At 47.6% G+C, this 22,982-nt stretch overlaps 1 protein-coding gene across 2 annotated transcripts in view; it reads left to right on the forward strand.

Moving 5' to 3' along the window:
- The window catches only part of Apba2 (amyloid beta precursor protein binding family A member 2), a 205,650-nt gene that overhangs the window by 92,954 nt on the left and 89,714 nt on the right, over nt 1-22,982 (forward strand). For both annotated transcript variants that reach the window (XM_050149207.1, XM_050149208.1), the window contains exon 3: nt 15,064-15,117. The gene's annotated coding sequence lies outside the window, so the exon portion shown is untranslated. The remainder of the gene's footprint in view (nt 1-15,063; nt 15,118-22,982) is intronic.

Below are 22,982 nucleotides of genomic sequence, written 5' to 3' on the forward strand. Positions count from 1 at the left end.
CCTTCTGCATAGCTTTCAGTTCAGCAGACAGATGAAGGGACTTTATTAGCGCCAGGAGTTGGGCTGTATTTTTCCAAACCCATTAAGGATCTTGAGCAGCCGGAGTTGCTTAATGGTCCTGAAAGCATTTGATTAGTACAACGGCCTCTGTACAGCAGCTCCGGGATGCAGAGATTTTAAAACACCCTGGGTCTGAGGCCCTGGGCTCTCTGTGGTGTCAGCATAGCCCGAGTCTCACTGCCACTGCCATCTTCCAAGGGTACTTAAGGCTAGCCAGGTTCTAAGCAGTTTCTAGGGTATACTTTGGCCAGACCTGCTATCCTACCCAGGATCCCCTGCAGACTGGACCTCTGGTACCCTTTCTGCTGCCTAGCCTTCTCTATAACCTTTGCTCTCCCGCGATGCTGTGGTCCCAGCTGCCCTGTCTCCTAGGTATCCCCCCATTGTTCTGCTGTCCCCACTCCTCTTCATTAGAGTCGGTGGCTCTCCAAGGCTCCTGTCACTCTTGTCCCACTGGGAGAAGGTAATTTAGTCTCCTTTGGGACTTTATGATTTCAGGTATAGGGATTTTTTTTTTTCAAGACAGGGTTTCTCTGTAGCTTTGGAGTTTGTCCTGGAACTAGCTCTTGTAAACCAGGCTGGCCTTGAACTCACAGCGATCCACCTACCTCTGCCTCCCAAATGCTCAGATTAAAGGCGTGCACCACCACTGCTCCACAAGGGTATGATTCTTCCTATGTCATTTGATTTGTCCATCTAAGGCACCCACTGCCCACTGCAGCCGGGGACTGATGGTCCCTCTAGGTTTACAGCACTGCAGCCAGTTTCGAGATAGTGTAACTTCTTTGGGGTGGGGAGTAGCATAGGGTCCAGCTCCTATTTCAAACCCTCCCTGTCTGTGGCAGTATGTTGCTGTATCTGGTGCAGTTGTCCATACTCGGCAGAAGTCTCATATGTATACTTCCCCGTCCCTCTAGAGTCTTCCTCTGAATGCACCAATGGCCACCTGCCTGTGTTATTAGCAGATGGTTGTGGGGCACCTGTGGCCTCATGGCTGGGAGGCTGAGTGAGGACATCTGTCTGGAGCCTTCTGACATTGTCAGTTTGACCTGACCTGTGACTATAAGCAACTCATCGGCTTCTGGGACCTCAGGTGCTTGGGCCCCGAGGGAGATGGGCAGAGGAGGTCGGAGATAAGGTTTTTGATTGTTCTTTCGGTCTTTGGATCAGTTGTTGAAGGGATCAGGGTGAGGGATCAGGCCCACACCGCCAGAACCAGCTGACCCGCAGAACAGTGTTTATTTGTGCTGCTGATTAAAAGAAAATTTATTTCCGAAGGCTGCCTTAAGATTTCCCTTGAGCACAGGAGGGTGAGAGAGGATCAAAACTGTCTTTTAGAGATGGGAGCCGTTCCATGTAGCCAAAGTATTTAGTAGATTCGCTGTTGACCATTAGGCTCGGGGCAGTATGATAACGCCGACTGAGTTTAATTTCTGATAATTTCCACTATGTAAGACGGGAAAAGTGGACCCGCCACTGAGGTAATACAGGATTTTATGTTTGTTTTAAATTGTGTGGCCCAATATTTTGATATGAGTACGGGGACTTTGTGGACTCTACTCACCTTGAACTCCTGTGATTTGGGTGACCAGGTCATGCTGCCTCTCTGAGATGCTTTCTCACCCATTAATATCCTTCATGCAAGTAACAAAACACATTTCACAGGGACAGGAATCTTTTTTTCCTCTTGCAATTGAGAAATCTAGCTGGTTTCAGACAAGATTTGATCTATGGCTTGACCTTTGTGATCATGGTCCTATTTTCTTTGCTCTCTCTTCTACGGTGTCAACTTCATCATAGAGTTTGCTCATATATTCTCATATGTTCTGATACATATATTCTGGCTGTCTATATTTTTATTGCAATAGAAGAACTATCTAAAACCCTCAAAGTCGTCATAGCCTGTTAAAACTTAATCATTGGACAAAGAATTGATGTAGACAGACATACAAACAAAAACAACAATTGTCATGATAGGGGAAAGTGATGCAGAGGTACCGTAGAACCATGACAAACTCATGATGGGGATTCCTGAGAGCACACATCCTTCCTAAGTTCACAGGAGCCTGCCATGGCTGCCCACAGAACTGATGTCAGCCCGCTCGAGAAGCCAAACTGAGATACTGAGATTTGATAGTGGGCTACCCTTGACAATGACGCTAGGTTGCTGTCATCTCTGTAACAATGAGAAATATGACATGAGATTCTGTCCACACTGGTGGAAGCTGTGCATTGCCCCCTCCCCCACCCCCGTAGGGTTTTCTGGAAGAACAGAACCAACAGAATGAACGTCTATTAAAAGAGGATTTATTTGTGTGGTTTACACAGTATGGACTGGGTAGTCCAACAATTGTTATATCCCACTGGAGAGACCGAGAACCCAGGAGCTGTTAATTTCTTGAAGCTAGATGTGCCAGCTTCTAGGGATTCCAGGAGAGCTGCTGTTCTTCAGTCCACATTAGAAACAGCTGAGTATGGGCTGGAGAGATGGCTCAGTGGTTAAGAGCATTGCCTGCTCTTCCAAAGGTCCTGAGTTCAATTCCCGGCAACCACATGGTGGCTCACAACCATCTGTAATGAGGTCTGGTGCCCTCTTCTGGCATTGCAGACATATACACAGACAATTGTATACATAATAAAATAAATAAATTAATTAATTAAAAAAAGAAACAACTGAGTAATTGGTTTTAGTGGTGATACGAATATGCCACCCGCGTCCTGCCCAACATGAAGCTTGGGTTTGGGGCCATCCATAGCAGTATTCTGTGGCTTTAGTTTTCTAGTGCACTGTTTCCTAGAGTCTTTTATCATATTGAAAAAAAAAAAAAGACCCAAACTTAGAAGTGACCTTTTCCTTCCATGCTTGTGTGGAACGTAGAAACTTCCAGGGAACAGGATGTGAGCAAGGTAATCATCGTGTCAGTCTCTGGGTGGGCCATCTGGCCCATGATGATTAATCTTGATTGTCAACTCGACTGCATTAAGAAGTACCTGGAGATTAGCATCACAAACCCTGGGTGTGTCTGTGAGGGTGTTTCCACAGGGAACTCAATAATGGGGAAGACGCTCCTGAATCAAGGCACTGGGGTGAAAGTGGACCAGGTGGAGACGAGGTACCCGCAGCCCAGGTATCCTTTTCTTCCTCTTCATGTCTGCCATGAGGTAATGGCCTCCCTCACCTGTGTCTGCAGCCTTGCTGTTCAGCTTGGGGTCAAGGCTAAAGTTACAGAGCCAGTCAGCCACCGACTGTCTTCCACTGTTTATATAGGTTTTTTTGGTCAGTGATTCAGAAGTAACTAACACATAAGTTCTGCTAGCAACTGAGCTCCTTCGGCCTATGTATGAAAGACAAGTTCTAGGGCCTGGGAATAGATCACTCAGAGGCCCGTGTCTGGGGAATGTGTGGGTCCAGAGCACCTGTGGGATGGGTTTTAAGAATCCACCCACTGGACCTTCTGATCCAAAGCACTGAGGCCATCTTGTTGGTCCTGACTCCTGGGCCAGATTGTTTCTTAAGGGTTAGCTATGCTAGAAAACCCAGGCCAACTCAGGTTGGTCTCCCCTGCTAAATTCCCCTTTCAATGTATTCCAGAGAGTGCTCAGACCCTCCTGCTTGGTGGGAGGCATAGGCAGCTGATGATTTTGTCTGTTGTGGGGTGCAAAGGTACAAAGTGGGAGGCTATGTAGTCAGGTACCCTAGGCATGGTGATTGGTACTACAGATTCCAGACCAGGTGCCGGTGAGGGTGGTGGCAAGCATCATGGCAGGGGTAGCTCCAATTTGTATGATTCTGATGGCTTTAGATTTGTGTTTTCCATAGACTATTTAAGCCACAAGCCTGACTTCTACCTCACTTAGTGGCTGAGACTGTTCCTGACCAGGGTCCCTGCTGTAATTTCCATGTGGAATGTCCTCCTTCCCACAACCTCCCCCCCTTGCAAAACAAAGCAAGCAAATAAACAAAAAATGCATCAAAAGCTTGGTCCTTTAGGCTATGAACCTATTGGGAAGAAGTAGAACCTTCTGGATGCGGGGAGAAATTAGGTTGGTGGGGACGTGCCTTTGCTTTCTTCCCCCTTGAGTCTAATGGCTCCCGTGTGGTGCCCTTTTTGCCATGACTGTTGCTCCACCATCCAGACTCAATGCAAGTCCTAAGGCATTGAAGCTGGGACAAGGCACACTTTTCCTCCATGCTGACTGCTGCAGTCACAGAATACCAAGTGTCCTGCTGGCACCAACTTCAGGCCTCCAGGTGGTCTCTGGAAGTTGAATTCTCTCAAGGAATGTTATTGTCCCCAAAGCCAGGGAGGGACTGGGGGAACTCCAGGGTCCCGTTTCCAATGAAGACCTGAGCTCAGGAGTGGCCATTGCTTGGTAGCAGAGATAGCTAACCCTGCCTCCAGCTGTCTCTGTGGGAGAAACAAATCTGCTTTGGGATGGTGTGACTTGGGTCCCAAACATTGTAGTGCAAGGTCATCTGTCATCCCAGCCCTTCAAGAGCCAGGAGGCCTGAGTCTGGGATGGCAATAGCTGGGAGGCTTGGGGCAGCAGGCACTTCAGGGGAGAGGAGGCAGAAGGAGGGACTGGGCTGGTCACAGCCTACTGAAGCTCTGTCCCCCGGAGGTGCTGGCATATGAGCATGCACTGAGGGCGGGCACACTTTCCTTCACATTTGCATTTCTCACTTCTCCTCCCTTGGTCCAGCTGGAGAGCGATGAGTGATGAGAAACAGAAAACACAACGTCATTTCCCAACAGATCAAGGTCAAAGGAGAACAGGACAAACCTGGATTAATACTCTGTCATTTTGTCCTAAGTGTTCTGCCCAAAGGGAAGCAAGCTTGGAATTTATTAGGATGCTGTATTGTATCTGTTGTTAGGTGGTGGTGAGAAAGGCAGCTGTTTTCATCAAGATCAATTTTGGATGGTGCGCTGAATGGCACACGCTCCGTGTGTGTGTGTGTGTGTGTGTGTGTGTGTGTGTGTGCGTGCGTGCGTGCTGAAGCACATATTTGGAGGCCAGAAGACAACTTTTAGGAGTCAATTTTCTCCTGAAATTGTGGGTCTCAGGGACTGAACTCACATTGTAGGCCTCGGTGGCAGGCGACTTTACCTGGTAAGTCATCTTGCCAGTCCAAGATTCTGGTCTATGTTCTTGGTGAAGATCTACAATGAAACATCCTTAGTAGTTTGATGGTGGGATGTTGGGATGGACCTGGATGGCTGGGTTAGCAGGAAGCATCCTGCCCTGTGTCCTGGCCTCACTCGACACTGCCACCGCTGCTTTCTTCTCTGTCCACGTCATCTAGGAAAGGGAACTGAGGCCACCTGTGAAGGGTTTCTTAAAAACTTTCTGAGCATAGTTAAAGCACCAAGGAGCAGTGTGGGACCCTCTCAGCTGCTTCCACTTGTGGCCTTCCTGTAGCATACTGTGTCCATAAATGCACGTTTCCCTGTTATTTTCTGTGCTGGATGTGAGCACTTTTTGTTGTTGTTGTTGTTGTTGTTGTTGTTACAACATGATCATAAATCTACTTTCATAAGAAACTTTAAAATTGTCTTAAAAAGAAGTTGAACAGTTTTATATACCCATCAGCAGTGGACAGAATCCCAGTTATTTCATGTATATTTGCATATACTTGGTGTTGCCATATTTATTTTATTTTGGTCATTCTCAGGGCAGTGTAATCGTACCTAGCCATGGGCAACAATGAATGGTTTTGAGCATCCTTTCATGTTCTTATTTATTGGAGCACTTTGTTAATGACACCGCGTCACAGCGCTGGTTTTTTTTAGCCATCACTGCCTTCTTTGCTTAACCTTGTGCTGGGAGTTTCCCCCCACGGGACTTGTAGCTGGGGCTCGCCGCATCAGGGCTTTCTGGTGCTGCTTGTCGGCTCCCGTTGATGGAGGCTCAGCTGCTTTCCAGTTCCTGGCTGTCACAAACAAGGCTGTCATGGATATTTATGTGTGTGTCTTTGTGAACCTGAGCCAGACTTGTGAGGCGTGTTTTAACAAGGCGTTGCGGTGGGATTGAGGATATGAATCTTACATTTTACTACAAGTAGCCAAATTGCTTTCCAGAGTGGGTGGGTGTAGCCAGGAGCCTTCCCGACAGTTTGTGCGAGTCTCCTCTTTGCCCTTTCCTTGGCAACACTCAGCATTTCAGATGTTTTTAGTATTTGTTAGTCTGAATGTATTCCCTACCTGTGGTGGTTTGAATGAGAATGGCCTTCATAGGCTCACATATTTGCATGGTTGGTCCCCAGTTACTGGAACCATTTGGGAAGGATTAGGAGGTGTGGCCTTGTTGGAGAAGGTGTATCAATAGGTTTCAAAAGCCCATAGCAGGCTCTGTCTCACACAAACTTTATCTCCTACTTATGCATCAGGAAGTAAGCTCTCAGCTGCTGCTCCGGCACACACCTGTCACCTGCTGCCATGAAGTTCATGGACTCACCTTCTGATACTTTAAGCCCCAATAAATTCTTTCTTCTATGAATTGCCTTGGTTGTGGTGTCTGTACAGCAATAGAAAAGTAACCAAGACACCGCATGAGGCTTTGATTTTTATTCCCTGCTTGCCACTGAGACGGAACACTATTCGTAGATTTACGTTCATGCATTTGTAATTAATTGTATCTACTTGTTCTTTGGGGATCCTGGACCTATCTACTCTTTGCCCCATTTCATCCTTCCTTGTGGTCAGTCTGAGCCATTGTTTGAATTATATATTGCAGATGTATTTTTCCCTTTTATTCCTCTCAGAGTGGTACAGGGCTAAGAGTGTGGATTTCAGGGCCCGCCTGCCAGGATTTAAAACTAGGTTTGGCACTTCCTCTGTCGCCTCGGTCGAGGAAATGAATCGGCACATGCCCCGGTCTCCTCATCTGTGAGTGGGGCTTTGAAGGTTTTGAGATCTGTGTCTGTGAAGCAGCATTTTTTTTTTTTTGTCCTTTTGTTGCTGATCTAACAGAATACCACAGGCTGGATTTCTGGGGCTTTACAGGTCCTGCGGTCTGGGAAAGGCAATAAGAAGGCACTCACATCTGATAAGAGTGTATCACCCATGGCAGAAGATGAAAGGGAACAGCAGAGGAGGAGACAGAGAGGGAGGAGGATGAGAAGAGGGCTAAGCTCCTCTTCCATCAGAAAACCCATTCCTGTGACAGCTTCTCCCCTCCATTGAAATCCACGTTAACGCATTCATGGGGAGAGAGGCCTCCTACCTCTGGAAGGTCCTGCTGCTCAACACTTACCTTTGGGTTTCATCTCCAATGGGTAAACTGTGGAGTGCACAGTTGAGCCACACAGATGGTGGCGAACTTTATCTGGCCCTACCCTGCAAGGTCACATGGGAGCCCTACACAGGCATTGCCACCCTGTCCACAGTCCGAGTGAGTTCTGTGCCCCGTGCTGCTGTACTTGGCTCTCAGCCTTCTGCACACCCCTCCCATCAGTCCCCAAGCTGCCTGAATAAAAAAATGAAATCCCAGCTTCTCTCCAGGGGATGCCTGGGAATTGGAAAGCATCGGGCACAGCAAAAATAGAAGCTTCGTTTGCTTCGGAGAAAATGACAGTAAGAAGGGCAGCTAGCAGAGGCGGCTGGGGAGTCTGGGGAGCCCTCAGTGGTCCTGGGCACCTTGAGGTTGGATGCAGCTGTGCTAATCTGCCAGCAAGCTGTCTGATCCCTTTCATCCTGGCCTCCCACTGGCACCACTGTTGGTCTGTGCCATCCACAGTCTTGGCATCCAAGGTCCAGCTTTTAATACCTCAGTATTGTACTGTCCTCTGGCGAGACGCCAGGAAACAGGATGAGTTTAATGTGGACAGTCATTGGAAAAATATGCCAGAGATTATAGGGTAGTCAGTCCTGCCAAGAAGGGCAAGGGAAATGTGCTCTGTTCCCAGGATGGCATGGGCCGCACATGGACAGACTTACTGGAGGGCAAAGTAGAGCCGAGGCAGGCGATCACTAGTTCCAGAAGAGCTATTAATGCCTAGCTGGGGTTTGCAGTCATGCCTTGCTCAGGACATGTTCTGAGAAGTGTTGTAGGGAGGCCGTGAGTTTGTTTCCCGGCCTCCTAGTAGCTCACACCTGAAAAAAAATCACACAGAAACCATACTATTTGCAATACTGTTTGGCCAAAAAATGAAGCATATTTCTTATATCTTAATTTAACCCATCTCCATTAATCTGTGCATCACCACGAGATCATGGCCTACCAGCAAAGTTTTAGTGCATCTGTCTCTGGCAGTGGCTCTGTGGCTTCTCTCTGACTCCGCCTCCTTTCTTCCAGCTTTCAGTTTAGTTTTCCCCTGCCTAGCTCTGTTCTACCCCATCAGGCCAAGCTGGTTTCTTTAATAACTAATGGTATTCACAGCATACAGAGGGGACTCTCACATCAGGGAAGTGTTGTCATTGTGCAGATACTGTCTACACCAGGGTACAGTGACATTATTGGGCATATGCTCTCTGGCCACTGTCATTTGTGTGCCATATTACATCGCACAGATTCTGTGATGCCGTCGAGTGTATAATCTCGGCCTGTTGTCATTAATGTGGTGTCATACTGACCAGATGTCATTATACGCCACATGACTGCATTTGAGAGTGCCTTGGGGGTATTCTCTGCAGAAGCAAACACTGGGCAAACCTTAGAGTAAGTTCTAAGTGATGCCTGGTTGGCACATTTCTGAGCCAGGAAGGCTAGTCGTTTGAGAACAAGTTTCTGAGTATTCAACCAGTTGCAACAGCCCATGCCTCTACTGTCCACTCTTCCTTCATGGTAGCTGCCAGGGATTCCTCTAGCGACAGCCATCACCCTTGAAAGAACTAGTGTGAGCCAGTGAAGACCTCTGCCACCCAGTCTCTGCTTTCAGAGGAAGTGAGAGGCTGGTAGCTCGGTGCCACCTCCAGGCCAATGATATCTCTCCTAGTCTGGGACTTTGGAGTCATTTTCGTGATGACAGTACACACAGTATTTTTAAGTCATTTCAGTGGCAACCGTCAGAAGCACCTGCTGTAACAAGCAGTTGTTTTTGAAACTTTGAGATCATCAAAGACTCACTTTAAATCCAGCTTGTTCCCAAAACATTTGCACAAATAAGAGGCTTGAGATTTGAGCTTTTTATTCTGAAGATGCAGCTTGCACAGGGGGAAAATAACACACTCTCATCTTTATAAATAGAGTTATTAGCATCGAAGACGTTGCTTTGCAGTCAGCGTAGGGACTTGGCTGTTCAGAATTTGAACATCTTATTTATAAACAGTACCTGGGTTTCCGCTGTTGCTGTCTCTCCATCCCACTGGATCTGAGGACCTGGGGACCATTTCTGACTGAGCTCAGCCTCTCTTGGCTCACAGAAACACTGCTTTGATCAACGTTTGGAGTCGTGCCTCTGGGCCCCTTTCTTTCTTTGCTCTGGGAGATACTGGCTCTGTCCAGCTGAACACTGTCTTTGTGTATCAGATCAGTGAGAGACCCACACCCCCCAGTCCTACAACACATGTCCATGGTCCAAGGAATCCCTGTTTTCCTCTCCTGAGAAGTTCCATCCCGAGTGGTCTGTGGGTCCAGTCCCGTCTTTGGGGATATGACCCATCTTGTGGCATTCTTCTCAGGGCAGTCTGGATGTCCTCTCAGATAACAGGTCCCAGAAGACTGTCTGTTCTGTAGTCTACCTGTTCAGTGCCTGCTTCTCTCAGAGGCATCCCCAGGGCAAACAAGTCACCAAAGCAACAGTCCTTTGGGTGGCAGTGTATGGGTGTGGGCGTGCCAGGTTATAGGTGTTGGGGATGCAAGAGGAAGCCCCTGCCTTTGATGCTTCTGAACCTAGATCAGTCCTTCTGGCAAGGACTCCTTGAGCCATCCCAGGGCCTCTGCAGTGTGTGGCCAGGATCCTGATCATGGATGTTGCAGTGTATGACCGGGGTCCTGTTCATGGATGCCTGCATGGTTACTGCCCCTCTTCTTAACGTTGTGCTCATTCTCCACCCCAATACAGAGTTCTAGACATCCCCAGACTGTGTGTCTGGTACCTAGCCCCTAACAACGTGGGGGTTTCCAGTTAGCACAAGGAAGTTAATACATTGCTCTGTGGTCAGCTGGCTATTGAAGGCAACCCAACCAGTCGTCTGCTTCTCTAGTGGTGATTCCAGTGTTCCTGGGTAGGATCAGAGTTCTCAACTCTACCCGGTGAGTTGGACGTGTTCACATCTCTATTTTCATGGTTCCTCACTCCTTCCAGGTCTCAGAGTTTAATGAAGCTGTAATGGTCTGCCTTGAATGTCCTAAGAAAATGCTTTCAGGGGTGCTTCTGATGTGCATGTACCACCCTTGTGCGTGCCTGGGCTCTTTCCTGGGGACCTTGGCTTTGAATGGATGGTTCATTGAGCTGCCCTGCCCTGCCAGGAGTGAGGTGGGGTTCTGTTGAATCTCTCTCTCTCTCTCTCTCTCTCTCTCTCTCTCTCTCTCTCTCTCTCTCTCTCTCTCTGTGTGTGTGTGTGTGTGTGTGTGTGTGTCTATAGCATACATGATCTAGGACTTCCCATAAACCATCAAAAGTAATCAGCAAATTTTGAATCAAGCCCTCTAAAGAATTTTTATTTCTAGAATGCCTGGAAACACAGCATTACAAAGGCTGTGTTTGACCACAAACTAATTTATTCCCCGAATCTTGGATGTTGAAAAATATAGCACCAATGGTGGCAATTGAAGTGGTGCCCTGTGCGAAAGTTAATGAGTCATGGAAACGGATGCCAGAAATCACAAAAGTTACTTTCTGTAAGAACCTGGGCCTCGGGAATGTTATATGATGCCAGTTAACTTGGTTTGTTCTCTATGTCTAATTCCTGCCATAGACAGGATGATAGCCCAGGGTGCCATTGCTTCTATGGTGGTTCCTAAGGCAGGGTGCTCCAGGAGGCCATGTACCCTGGAGGATCCTACTGTCTACACGGGGGAAGGAGGAATCCTTTGGCTTGAATTTGCACGTCTTTCTGGGGGAAGCCAAGCTGCAAGATCAACTGTCTCCTGCATCCATCCATAACCAAAGCCTAGGCGTGGTGAGATCTCCTGGAATGCAAAGTGTCTTAGTCTGGTGGGAAACCTGCAGATTTAATGTCCAGCCTGAAGGTTGCAGAAAACTAGAACATTATTCTGAAGGTGGCTGTGGGCTGGAAGGGGTGAGAGCAGGTACTGTCTAATCATAAATGGCTAAGGAGGTCCCCCATGCCAGACTCCTGGGGAGCAAGAAAGGAAAGGAAAATGCACTCGAGAGTGGTAGGAATGACTGGACCCACGAGATGTGAAGAGAAGCCCGGGGAACCGCAGCCGACACTGGGCTTCCTCTTGTCCTTTTAAGCCACTGGCAAGAACTGAAATTTCCTGGTGACCCAGTTAACTACAGGGATAGCTGCTGACCCTTCTGGCCTTCAAAGACCTTCCCCTGGGTTCATGAAGGTCCCGGAGAGGGCAGGAGAAGCCGGTGGTGGTGCTGGATCCAAGTGGTAGGTGACCTTGCATTTGAGTTAAAGGACTGCTGGGAAATTGGAGAAGATAAAACTTAAAAAGAATGCAAATGAACTGCATCAGAGTGGACAGGAGCCCTGACTCCATATCCACCAGGGATGGCTGCCTGGAGCCTATAAATAGACACTTAGAGCCTGGTTCTAAATTGAGTTCAGATGTGGGCCTGTTTCCTCGCACGGAAAAGTATTTGTGTAAAGTATAACACATACCACTGTTTCCAAGCTGGAGGATTTTGTGCTTTCTTAGGGACTCTATGTGGAGCAGGCGGGGGATGTGCTGCGTCCAGATGAATGAGACTCTGTCCTTTTCCAGGGCCTCCCAGGAGAGGGAGCCCTGTAGAGAATGGCTCTCTAGGGAAGGAGGCAGCGGCAGTTCTCCCAGCGCAGGGGAGTGAGTCCTTGGGCAGCTTCTGGGTTTCTCCCGGGTTTCTGCTCCAGGGCAAGAGAGACTAGATCCAGGGCACACAGGACCTCTGCAGACCCACAGTGAACTGGTAGGATGCCAGATGGTCCAGAGTGGGAAGTGATACATGCTTCTAGGGAGGGGTGTAGCTTGTATGGCTTGAGGGTGTCGGGTCCCCTAGAACTGGAGTAACAGACAGTTGCGAGCCTCTATGTGGGTACTGGGAATTGAACCCAGGTTCTTTGGAAGAGGTGTCAGCGCTCCTAACCACTGAGCCATCTCTCCAGCCTGGAGTCTAGCTTCCTAGCCAGTCTTTCTGGGGAAGATGAAGGCTCTCTCTCACTCAACTACCATTTTCTATTATGCTAATCGGCACAAAATATGGGTGCTTTGAGGGGAAAAGAAGCTTTATTTTGTCTTGGTTCTGGAAGTCCAGGGTCTAGAGCTGCGTACTGGGATGGCTGTCCTGCTGGTAGCAACCCCAGGTGGCGCATGCATGGCCTCGAGTGGTGAGCAAGAGAGCAAGGGCACTTGCGCATTCGGATTTCTCTCCCTCTTCTGATAAGCCCACCAGGGTGAGTTGTGGGAGCTCAGGATGACAGGTCCTATCTTGGTGATCTCCCCTAACTCCCCACCCTCCCCCAATCACCATGGTCAGGATAGGTTTTCGCCTCCAAACATCTCAGGAGAAACTAAACTCCAGCACTAGTCTTATAAAGGACAAGCCGTGTTCAGACCTCAGCACTGGATGACCGGTTTGAGTTTGGGACCATAGAGCCACCCCTTCACCAGTTGATGAGTGGGGGTGCCCTTTCCTGCCACGTAGGTAAAGTGTTTCCTCCAGGGAGCTGAAACATGTAGTCTATGCACAACTCCATAATCAGTTGATTTTGAAGGTTTCCCAGTAGCAAGCTTGTGCTGTATCACGGGGACTCAGATAGGAGGGTGGCTCCAGGGTTATTCTGGGGATTTGGTGGGTTTCACCTTCCCAGCTGCCTTTTAATAGCTTTTATTTTCTTTTGCCTTATTTTCCTAAAGTGTTTATTAATATGTATATATTCTGTTCCCCCTCTTGCTTCTGCCCCCTGGGGTATGTGTGTGTGTGTATGTGCGCGTGCGCGCACGTGTGTGTGTATGTGTGTGTGTCTTTAGACCAGAGGTGAGCCTTGAGTGTCATTCCTTAGGTGCCATCCGCCATACTCTTTGAGACAGGGTCTCTCATTGACCTGGAACCGGCCAGTGAGTTCCAGGGATCTGTTTAGCTCCACCTTCCAATGCTAGGATTACAAGCACAAGGCACAGTTGCCTTTGTTATGTGGTCTCTGGGGATGGGACTTGGATACTCCTGCTTGGGCTGCTGTTAAGTCCTTTGTCACCTGATGGATCTCTCTGGGCTCCATGGTCGCCGTCTCCGTATTCATGCTGATGCTGCACAGCCTTTGACGCCCACACAGGAGGCAAGCAGCCCATACCGGCTGCACTTTGGGAAGTGAGCATGTGGTTGAAATGCCTTACTTACCTCTAGTGCTCACTTGGGTGTGGAGGCCTCTTCAGAGAGCCAGAATCTGCAAGGCACGGACTGAAAGGCTGCGCATGCACCAGACCTCTAGGAAGGACCCGCAGCCATGTGAATACCAGGCCCCTGCCACCCTAGGGAGGGCACAGAGTCCAAGGGTCTGCAGATCCCTTAAAAGTTTTCTGGAAGATTCTAGTCACTTCTCTCTGGACATAGGGCATTTGCACAGGCCATGTTAAGGCAGATGAAATTCTTCAACACTGGGAGGACCTGCTGCTAAGAATGTCTCCTGAGGGAACTGAGAGCCCCTACCTGGTCTTGTTGGAAATGTGCTAACACAAGTCCAGACCAGGCCTTTGTCACAGAGTAGAAGCCATCATCTCCTTGTGCCAGGAACAAGACCTTTTCCCTAGTGAATGAAGCCGCCACCCCGGTGACCTCAGGCCCCACAGCAGGCAGAGGGCGACCTGGCCACTCAGTGGAGCTGCCTGCGAAGCCTCTGTCCTGGCTTTCTGTCTTGGAAGACTTTGGGAGGAGGCATTTAAAAATGGACCAGAGGAGCTGAGGGGACGGCTCAGTGAGGAACCATGCAGGCATGGGTTTGGAACCTTGGGCCCTCATGTAAATGTCTGTGTGCAGTGGCCTGTGCCTGCAACCTCGGTTCTGGGAGGGCAGAGATGGGAGGGCATCTCAGGTACCTGGTTAGCCAGTCTAGCCGGTTAGTGAGCTCAGGGTTCAGAGAGACTGTTTTTAAAAATAAGAGTGACTGAAGAAGATGCTTGATGTTGGTGTTTAACCCTCGCGCGCGCGCGCGCGCGCGCACACACACACACACACACACACAGCACACCACAGATTCCCAAAATAAAAAGAAACAGGAAATCCTTTATCATTTCATCCTGCTTTAGCTGGAGCAGATGGAGAAGGGGATTAGAGACGATTCTGAGGACAGATAAACCACTCTGTCTTGAACCCCTCAAGTCTCTTGGTTCTCCTCCTCCTCAGCTTTCATTTGTAAGGCAGTCTCCATTTAAGGAAAATGGAGGGCCCCCGTCCCCTTCAGATTCCCTAATGAACCATCATGGCCAGGAAGGAGGGCTGAGACCCTTGACAGAGAAAGTGACCGACGTCCTTTCTCTTCCTTTAATAACTCCAACGCTTGCAGGGACCCCAGCCTTCTCTAAAAGTGTCACCAAAGAAGGGTTCTACAACCATCGGGGTCAAGCTTTGTTGTGGGGAAATGAATATTCATGAGGTCTTTGAAGAACTTCATTAATATGCAGGTAGCCTCTCCTTCTAGAATGGTACATAAGCCATCATTATTTGCCCAACACGGTTTTCTTAAGGCAATGATATGCAATGAAATGACCAAAGAAACATTTTAATTGTTTGTTTAGGGTTTTTTTCTGTCATCCCAGTCATTCACTCTTGCAGGTAATTCGAAGCCTTTCATTTAAATTTGTGTGCACGGAAGAGCCCTATATAAGCATCATCGTCATTTCTGGAATTAAGTCTTTTTTTTTTTTTTTTCTGTTCCTTCTGCTTTATTCCAGGAAGACTGGATCACCAGGAGGGGTTTCAGGACGTTGTCAAGACACTCATTTTTGGTAAGCAATCAGAGGCGGTCTTGCATGGAGCCACAGTGGCCTCGCTTGGCATTTCTTCCTGCTTCTGCCATGTAGAAACCTGGATTGCCTCAAGAGAGGGATACTGCGCCGTGGCAGACGGATGAGTGCCGTGTCCATTCCCAGGGAACTGCATGGGTATAGTTCAGTGCTCCTGAGCACAGACCTTTAAAGCTGGTGTTGATTTGACTGCCAAGGTGTAGACAGACCCTGAGCCAGCACTGATCCTTTACTTTGTCTGAAACTGGTCCTTGTGTACCACCCGATGACAATAGCAGTATGCTCTTGTCCTTTCTCTCTCCAACTGGAGTTCCTGAGCCCTTGTGCTCCCAGGGAGTCCCATGTACTGAAGGTTGAGATCAGCAGCGGGCCCATCAGTATCCGACACAGACAACTGCTATGGGTTCAGGGTCCTTGGTATGGAAGTTAGACGTCCCAAATGTGATTGAATCAACTCAGCTTTCTGAACATGAATGTGTAAAGTCCCAGGGTCAGTCTCTAACATTGCAAATAAATCAACAGTGAAAACACCCTCCCCCACAAAACAAAACAAAACAAAAATAAAACAGCAATAGCATATAAAGCAGAAAGTCTATTGAACGTTCCCATGTCTAAACACTGTGAAATTATAAGTACTTCTAGTCCCGAGCATTTTGGATAAGGATCACTCAACCTGTAGTCTGCTTCGAGGAGTCAGACATTGTGAAATTCTAGGAAGCCAAGCACAAGACATCTAATTTAGATCAGAAAGAGACCTCTTCAGCTAGGTGGTTCCAGGTTGCCATCTGCCTGTGCTCGCCCTGCAGGACCTGCGGGATGGAGCTTGAGGCTAGCCAAGAGTTTGCAGAGGGGAAGGTGGAAGGAAGAATTCTGGATAGCAAAGGCTTATCTTCCTGGGCCAGACCTGCACTAGCTGTCCTGGTTGCAGGGAACCTGCCGGATGGGTGGGGATATGTTTGGAGAGGAGGGAGCAGAGGTGGGGGTTGTTAAGGTTAGGAAGCCAAGCATTACAAGGTCTCTGTGTCCTGACCAGAGCTCTCAGAACCTCTGCTCAGCTCCACGGTGCCCCCTGGATTCATGAGAAGGAACAGCAACTGGACTAAGAAGGAGTAACCATACAAAGGCACTCAGGGAGGTGATGGCTTATGGCGTTCAGGAGAGGGAAATGTGGGTATCCTACCTGGGGAAGCTGTGCGACAGTTCTGAGGATGCAGGGAAGACTGACCAGGCCAAGAGTAGTATTCTGAAGGTCAAGGCTGCCCTCAGAAGCACTGCTTTGCCTTGCTCTGGGTAGCAGAAGTCCCTGGACCATAAATAGTGAGGGTTTTGTTGTCTGTTTGTAACGTGAGATGACTGTCCATTCACTTTCAGCATCTACCTACCCTATGTCCGAGGGACTAATCACGAGGCTGCTGGTGCTGAACACAGACAAGAATACCTGTGCAGCACACCGGATGTGTTCTTGTCACAGATGTCATGGGGTAGATTATGGGGTAGCTTTTGGCTGCGCCATATTCATGAGCAGTTAGGAGTTGCAGAGCAGCCAGAGCTTCCTCAGGGGACAAGGTGCGGTTTAGGTGTTTTTCTGTGGCTTCTAAAGCATCTTGGCTGAGTGCTTCTGAATGTTCTCTGTCGTCCGTTTTTACATACACTGTCAGTTCACCTCACGCTCTTCACAGGCTTTTCCCATCCCACCTGATTTTGTGCTAAGAGTGGTGTGCACTTTTCACCCTTAACCTCAAGACGCATGGTCCTTTCTCAGCTCTGGAAGTGTTAGCACACTCAGGGGCCAGGTTCTGTCAAGGGGCAGGGTTTTGTTTGTAACTTGTGGTGGGACTAGCTTGTGAAAGGTGGCCTTAATAATGAGGGTGCAGCCTCATGAATTATCGTGAATTTCTAATCCCGTGGAACCAGTACATCCTCCACCCTCCAGGAATTAGTCACTGTGAAATTGACACCTTCAAGGCTTCTGGAATGAAGTCCGGGGATGTTTCAGTCAGTTGGAACCATAGGGTGGTTCAGTTTATACCTTCAAAGCCCAAGGTATTTTTTTTCCTTCTGTGCCTACAAAAAGGCCTGATGGGATTTTAAGTGTACAGAAATCTATACCAGTTGCTACAGCCAAGGCCCCTCCAAAGCGCTCTTACTACCCAGTACGATAAACCCATCATTTAAGTGAATGTGCCCAGCATCCTCCCGTACAGTGTCCCTGAAGGCAAGCATATTCCTTCTTAGAAAGAAAAGTGGTGATGAAATGAACATTTTTAAATGTCAATTATGCCAGAATGAATCTCTGCTTGGAGAGCCACAGAGAGAAGCAGAGCCTGGCGTTATATCTTTTTCCGCTGCAAATGGAGCCATTTTATAATCTCAGAATACTAATACCCATGATGCGTCTGGTATGTTGTGGTAGAATAACTTTAAGAATGTGCTCCCACTGTCAGTAAAAGTTTGACATCCTTTTCTGTTTTTCTTCTTGAAGAATCAGTTTGTAATCCTCATTATTGTGTGTGTGTGTGTGTATTTATAGGATGCACAGAGACTAAGATCATAAACTCAGTGGTTTTCCTGCAGGATCACTGATAAGGGAGTAAACTGTGTTGAAATCACGGAGGGCTCAGAGTGTATGAAACGAGGTATTGTTGCGATCATGAAGATGGCTGGCTAGTATAACCATAGCTGCTCCTGCTCCAGCACAGACATACGCCAATGCCGTGTAAAACCCTGACGACCATGTTTGAAAAAAAAAAATACAAAAACAAAAACCAAAACCACAGAGCCAGAGCACTAAGAGAAGAAGATGCCATTAAGGTTGGGACTGTGAATTCCCTGTGGTATGTTGCCGTGATTGAGACTGGTATTCGTGTGGAGAGAGACAGAGACATAGGAGACACACAAAGTGACTCTATGGTAAGACTTCCTGTGCAGGAGCCTTGGACAGGGTAGAGCTAGGCTATGGTCCCAGTGGAAATGGTTCCCCCAGGTGCTTTTCCTATTGTTATGGTAAGATACCCGACTTAGGTATTTTTCTATTGCTATGATAAAACACCGTGACCAAGGCAACTTGTAACAGAGAGCATTTAGCTTGGATTACAGCGTCAGAAGATTAGAGTGCATGGTGACTGGGTGAAGAAGGAATAGCTAAAATCTCACCTCTTGATCACAAGCACAAGGTGGAGACTGTTCATTAGGAACAATGCCAGCTTTTGAAACTTCAAGCCCCACCCCCAGTGACACACCTCCTCCAGCAAAGTCATACATCCTGATCGTTCCCAAATAGTTCCACAAAGTATGGATCAAGTATTCAAACAGATGAGCGAGCCTGTGAGGGATATTCTCATTCAATCCATGACAATACCTAAGGTAAAAGCAAGTTAAAGGAGGAAGAATTTATCTAAGCTCATGGTTCCAGAGGTCTATTGTGGTAGGGGAGGTGGAGGTTCCAGAGGTTTCTGTCCATTGTGGTAGGGGAGGTGGAGGTTCCAGAGGTTTCTGTCCATTGTGGTAGAGGAGGTATGGGAGGGCATCACAGATCTGGGGAGGCAGGCAAGTTCAATTCATATTACAGTGTCCATGGAGCAGAGAAAGTACCAGAAGCATTAGTTTAACCTCCCGAGGCCTGTCCGTACTGACATACTTGTCTTCCAACTACACCCCAAGCTCCTACAGTGTCCACCACTTTCCAAAATAGTGACTCTAGCTACTGGTCAAGTGTTCAGCACATGAACTAGTGGGAGGTGTTTTATATGTAAACTATGACATGCAGGACAACTGATTGGTTAGGTAGCAAAAGATAAGATGAGATTGCGTGTTATAGCTTACAAGCGAATGTCCTTGGAGTAGAAGCGATAAAAGGTTAAAGTACATGGAAGACATTTTCTTCTCTCTCTCTCTAAAATAACAATTAATTACATGTAAGTAAACATTTTAAAGAGAACCAAGAAAAAGATAAGAGAGTTGAAGAGTGGGCAAATAGCATGAAAAAAAGCCTAAATGGCTTACAGACTAATGAACACTTCCTGTCTTCAATTGGGGAATAGTTTAGATAATGAAATACAATTTCACACTCATATTTGGCAGATTAGAATAAACCAAGGATTTGATGAACAAGGGGGTATTTTCATGCCTTACTTTTTGAGGGCAGGTTGGTTAAAAGCCCCTTCAGAGAGCAACTGCACAATTTACAAAAAGAACAAAATGTGGCTCCCTGTGATCCAAACATTCCACTCTTAGGTGTATATGCTTCTTGTTGGCCATGAATTAGTCAAAGTTTTCCAGAGAACCAGAAGTCATGGGACCAATCTCAAGATTTGGCAATATATTAATCTATCATTAGTGTGTCTTAGGACTTACTGTTGATGGGTTTATGATATTACAGCGATTGGCTCATATGTAGCAAGGTCTTGTGATCTGTCTTCACAATCTGGAGAGACAGCAGAGCAGAGCTCATTGGCTAAGAGATAGAGCACAGAGTATCACTTCCTGCCCAGGTCCCAACAGACTCACAGCCAGAGTACAGAGAACAGGACTCAGGTGTTCTGGCTTGAGAAGTCAGGCAGAGAGCAGATTCTGTCACCTTTCTGTTCTAATCAGGTCCTCCATGGGTTGTTGGAGGTCCCCTAACCCACAGTTCAAATGCACATCTTCCTAAAATACCCTAAGAGAGGTGGCCAGAATGCACGATGATTAGCCAGGTATGGCCCAGTCAAGCGGACACATAGAAATAATCACAAGTCACAGTAAACATTTTTTGAAATAAATTAAAACAAAATATAAGATACTATCCTTTGTAGGAGAGAATGCCTTTATTAGCGGTGGGTCTAGTGGTTTGGGAGGTAGAGAGAAAGAGTAACAGTGGTTAAGTAACAATGGTTTGTGTTCATGGGTTTGTGCCTCCTGTTCTCTACACTTTGTTCTGTGTATCTCATAGCGTTGATTAAAGAGGAGGTTGTTGTAGGACTGAGGAGTTAACCCAGTTGCTAAAATGCTCACCTTGCAAGCATGAAGACAGGAGTTTGACTACCAGGACCTGCATACAAAAAGCTGGGTGTGGTGACACATACTTTGAATTAATGCCAGCACTGGGGAAGTGGAGACAGGTGGATCCCCGGGGTTTCCAGCTAGCCCAGTGAGAAACTTCGTATCGAATAACAAGGTAGGGGCTGGCAAGATGGCTCAGCTCTTGCTCCTAAGCCAGGTGACCTGAGTTCATCCGTCTCCGAAGGAGAAAAGTGAACCCCTCAAATTATTTTCTGAGCTCTACACTCTCACTGTGGCACTTGTGTGTCTACATGCACCTATAAATAAACATAGAAATAAATGTAATAAGAGAATTTTAAAAATCAAAATAAAAATGCAAGGCATATGGTACCTAAGGAATGAGACCTGATGTTGACTTTCTGTGCCCTTGTACCTGCCCGCACATAAACACACACACACAAGACTGTGTGTGCATGTGTGCATCCCCCCTGACACATGCATAAAAAGAGGTCGTGGCAAACACCCACATGTGGCTCACCTCCCACTCTGTAGTGTGTGTGTCTGTACCACCTTTTTGCCAGTGGATCCGCTAATGGACGGAATTCCTGGCCTCACCTTTCTTTTCAGATGGTTCTGCATTTGTCTCTTCCTTGCCGTGTTGGGATTTCTCATGAGCCTGGCTGTGCTAACTGACCTGGCCCTGTGTTTTTAGTGTCTGCATTTCGGGCTGCTTATCCATCTCTCAGGCACTTCTGAACATCTTCTCGAACTCACCCTTTCGGGTGTCAGCTGGAAGTCTGGCCCTACAGCCCTGCCTGCTGTTGTTGTTCTGTTCCTGATGGCTAATATTGGCATGGACTCCCGTGACCACTGATGCCCATCCATAGCCCAGGACTTCATGGGTAATGGATGCGCTGGAGATATGGGATCATTCTTTGACGCTAGTTTCTCAGGTGTCCAGAAATATAGGACCTCTCTGGAGGACCCGACCCATAAAAGAGACACTTGACTATTTGTTCTCAGATTTGGAATGTGCTTTCAAATATTTGGAAACTTCTACTCTGACACTGACTTCTTTTTTTTAAGTTGCATTAAGAGAGAGAGAGGAGAGAGAGAGAGAGAGAGAGAGAGAGAGAGAGAGAGAGAGAGAGAGAGAGAGAGAAATCACCACCATCTCTTTAAAAAGATGAAAAACTGTGTTAAAATAACTAGGAACTGCAACTAGGTTGAGCCCAGCATAATTAGTGTGATTAAACTGAAGGAAGCCATCCTTTTATGTATGTAATTTTTTATTAATGATGTTCAGATCAAGTTAATTATGTCCAATTCTAATTAATGACAGCAGTGAGCAGGCAGGCTTTCCTAACTGTATTCGGTGGAGTCCCATGCGACGGCTCTGAATAGTTCACATATTCCCAGCTGGACAGTCCCCCAGAGCCAGAGTAAATAAAGGCCTTGGGAGGCTTTGTAGGTGGGATTCTTGGTCTTCCAGTCAAGGCTCAGCCACACAGGCGCAGCAGGGTGGATTTTAAAAGACTGGAAGGAGCAGTTTAGGTGGTGGTGCAGTCTATATAGGCAGTCCTGGAATCCATAGGGAAGACGGTGAGGAAGGCTGGCTGGAGCCTCATGCACAGCTCAAGCTGCAGTCCACGGGCAGACCCTTTCCCTAAAGGACGCCTCTGTTCTGTTATGCTGGTTCCGTGAACCTGGACTGGTGCTACTTGGGCGGGGTTAGGAGGTGTGGCTTTGGAAGGTGTGGCCTTGTTGGAGAAAGTGTGCCACAGGGGGTGGGCTTTGAGGCTTCAAAAGCCCAAGGCAGGCCCAGGAGCCCTTTTTTCCTGTTGTCTGATGGTCCTGATGTGGAACTCTCAGCTCCTTCTCCAGCACCATGCCTTCCTGTATGCTGCCAGGCTTCCTGTCAAATGCTGATGGCAGACTAACCCTCTGAAATCCTAAGCAAGGCTCCAGTTAGATGCTTTGTCTCGTAAGAGTTGCCTTGGCCATGGTGTCTTTTCACAACAATAGATCAGTGACCAGGAAAGTATCTGGTACAAGGAAGTGGGGCATTGCCAACACTGGCCTGACGGTGCTGCTTGATGGCAGGATTGGGGGACTTTGGATTAGGAAAACAGCTGAACACTTTAAGTGGAACTCAATGGGACACACTAATAGGAACATGGAAGACAGTTGTGGTGAGAGCAATGTAGATCATGATGACCTGAAGAGGTTCCAGGGGTTAGTAAGTGGCCTAGAGACTATTCTTTTGACATTTTGGCAAAGAATGTGACTGCTTTTTGCCCTGTCCTAAAACTCTTCCTGAGGCTCAATTGAAGAGTTCTTGATGAATTGCTTTGATAGAGGAGATTTCAAGACAGTCTAGTTAGCCTTGACTGTGGTACTGTCTAGTTAGCCTTGACTGTGGTACTGTCTTAGGGTTTCTATGGCTGCAACAAACACCATGACCAGAAAGCAAGTTGGGGAGGAAAGGGTTTATCAGGCCTACACTTCAGCATTGCTGTTTATCACTGAAGAATAAGGACAAGGATTCAAACAGGGCAGGATCCGGGACGCAGGAGTGATGCAGAGGCCATGGAGGAGTGCTGTTTACTGGCTTGCTTCCCATGGTTTACTCAGTCCACCTGCTTATAGAACCCAGGACCTACAATCGAGGGATGAGACCACCCACCATGGGCTGTGCCTTCCCCTAATTGAGAAAATGCCTTACAGCTGGATCTCAGGGAGGCATTTCCTTAGCTGAGGCTCCTTCTGATGACTCTGGCTTGTGTCAAGTTGACGTGCAACCAACCAGTACAGGTGTGGTTCTTCGTAATCACTTTTAGGCAGATCTATAATGAAAATGAACGAGC

Source organism: Alexandromys fortis, unplaced genomic scaffold (assembly GCF_014885135.2).
Source record: "Alexandromys fortis isolate MF-2015 unplaced genomic scaffold, M_Fortis_MF-2015_v1.1 scaffold_67, whole genome shotgun sequence".
NCBI lineage: Eukaryota > Metazoa > Chordata > Mammalia > Rodentia > Cricetidae > Alexandromys > Alexandromys fortis.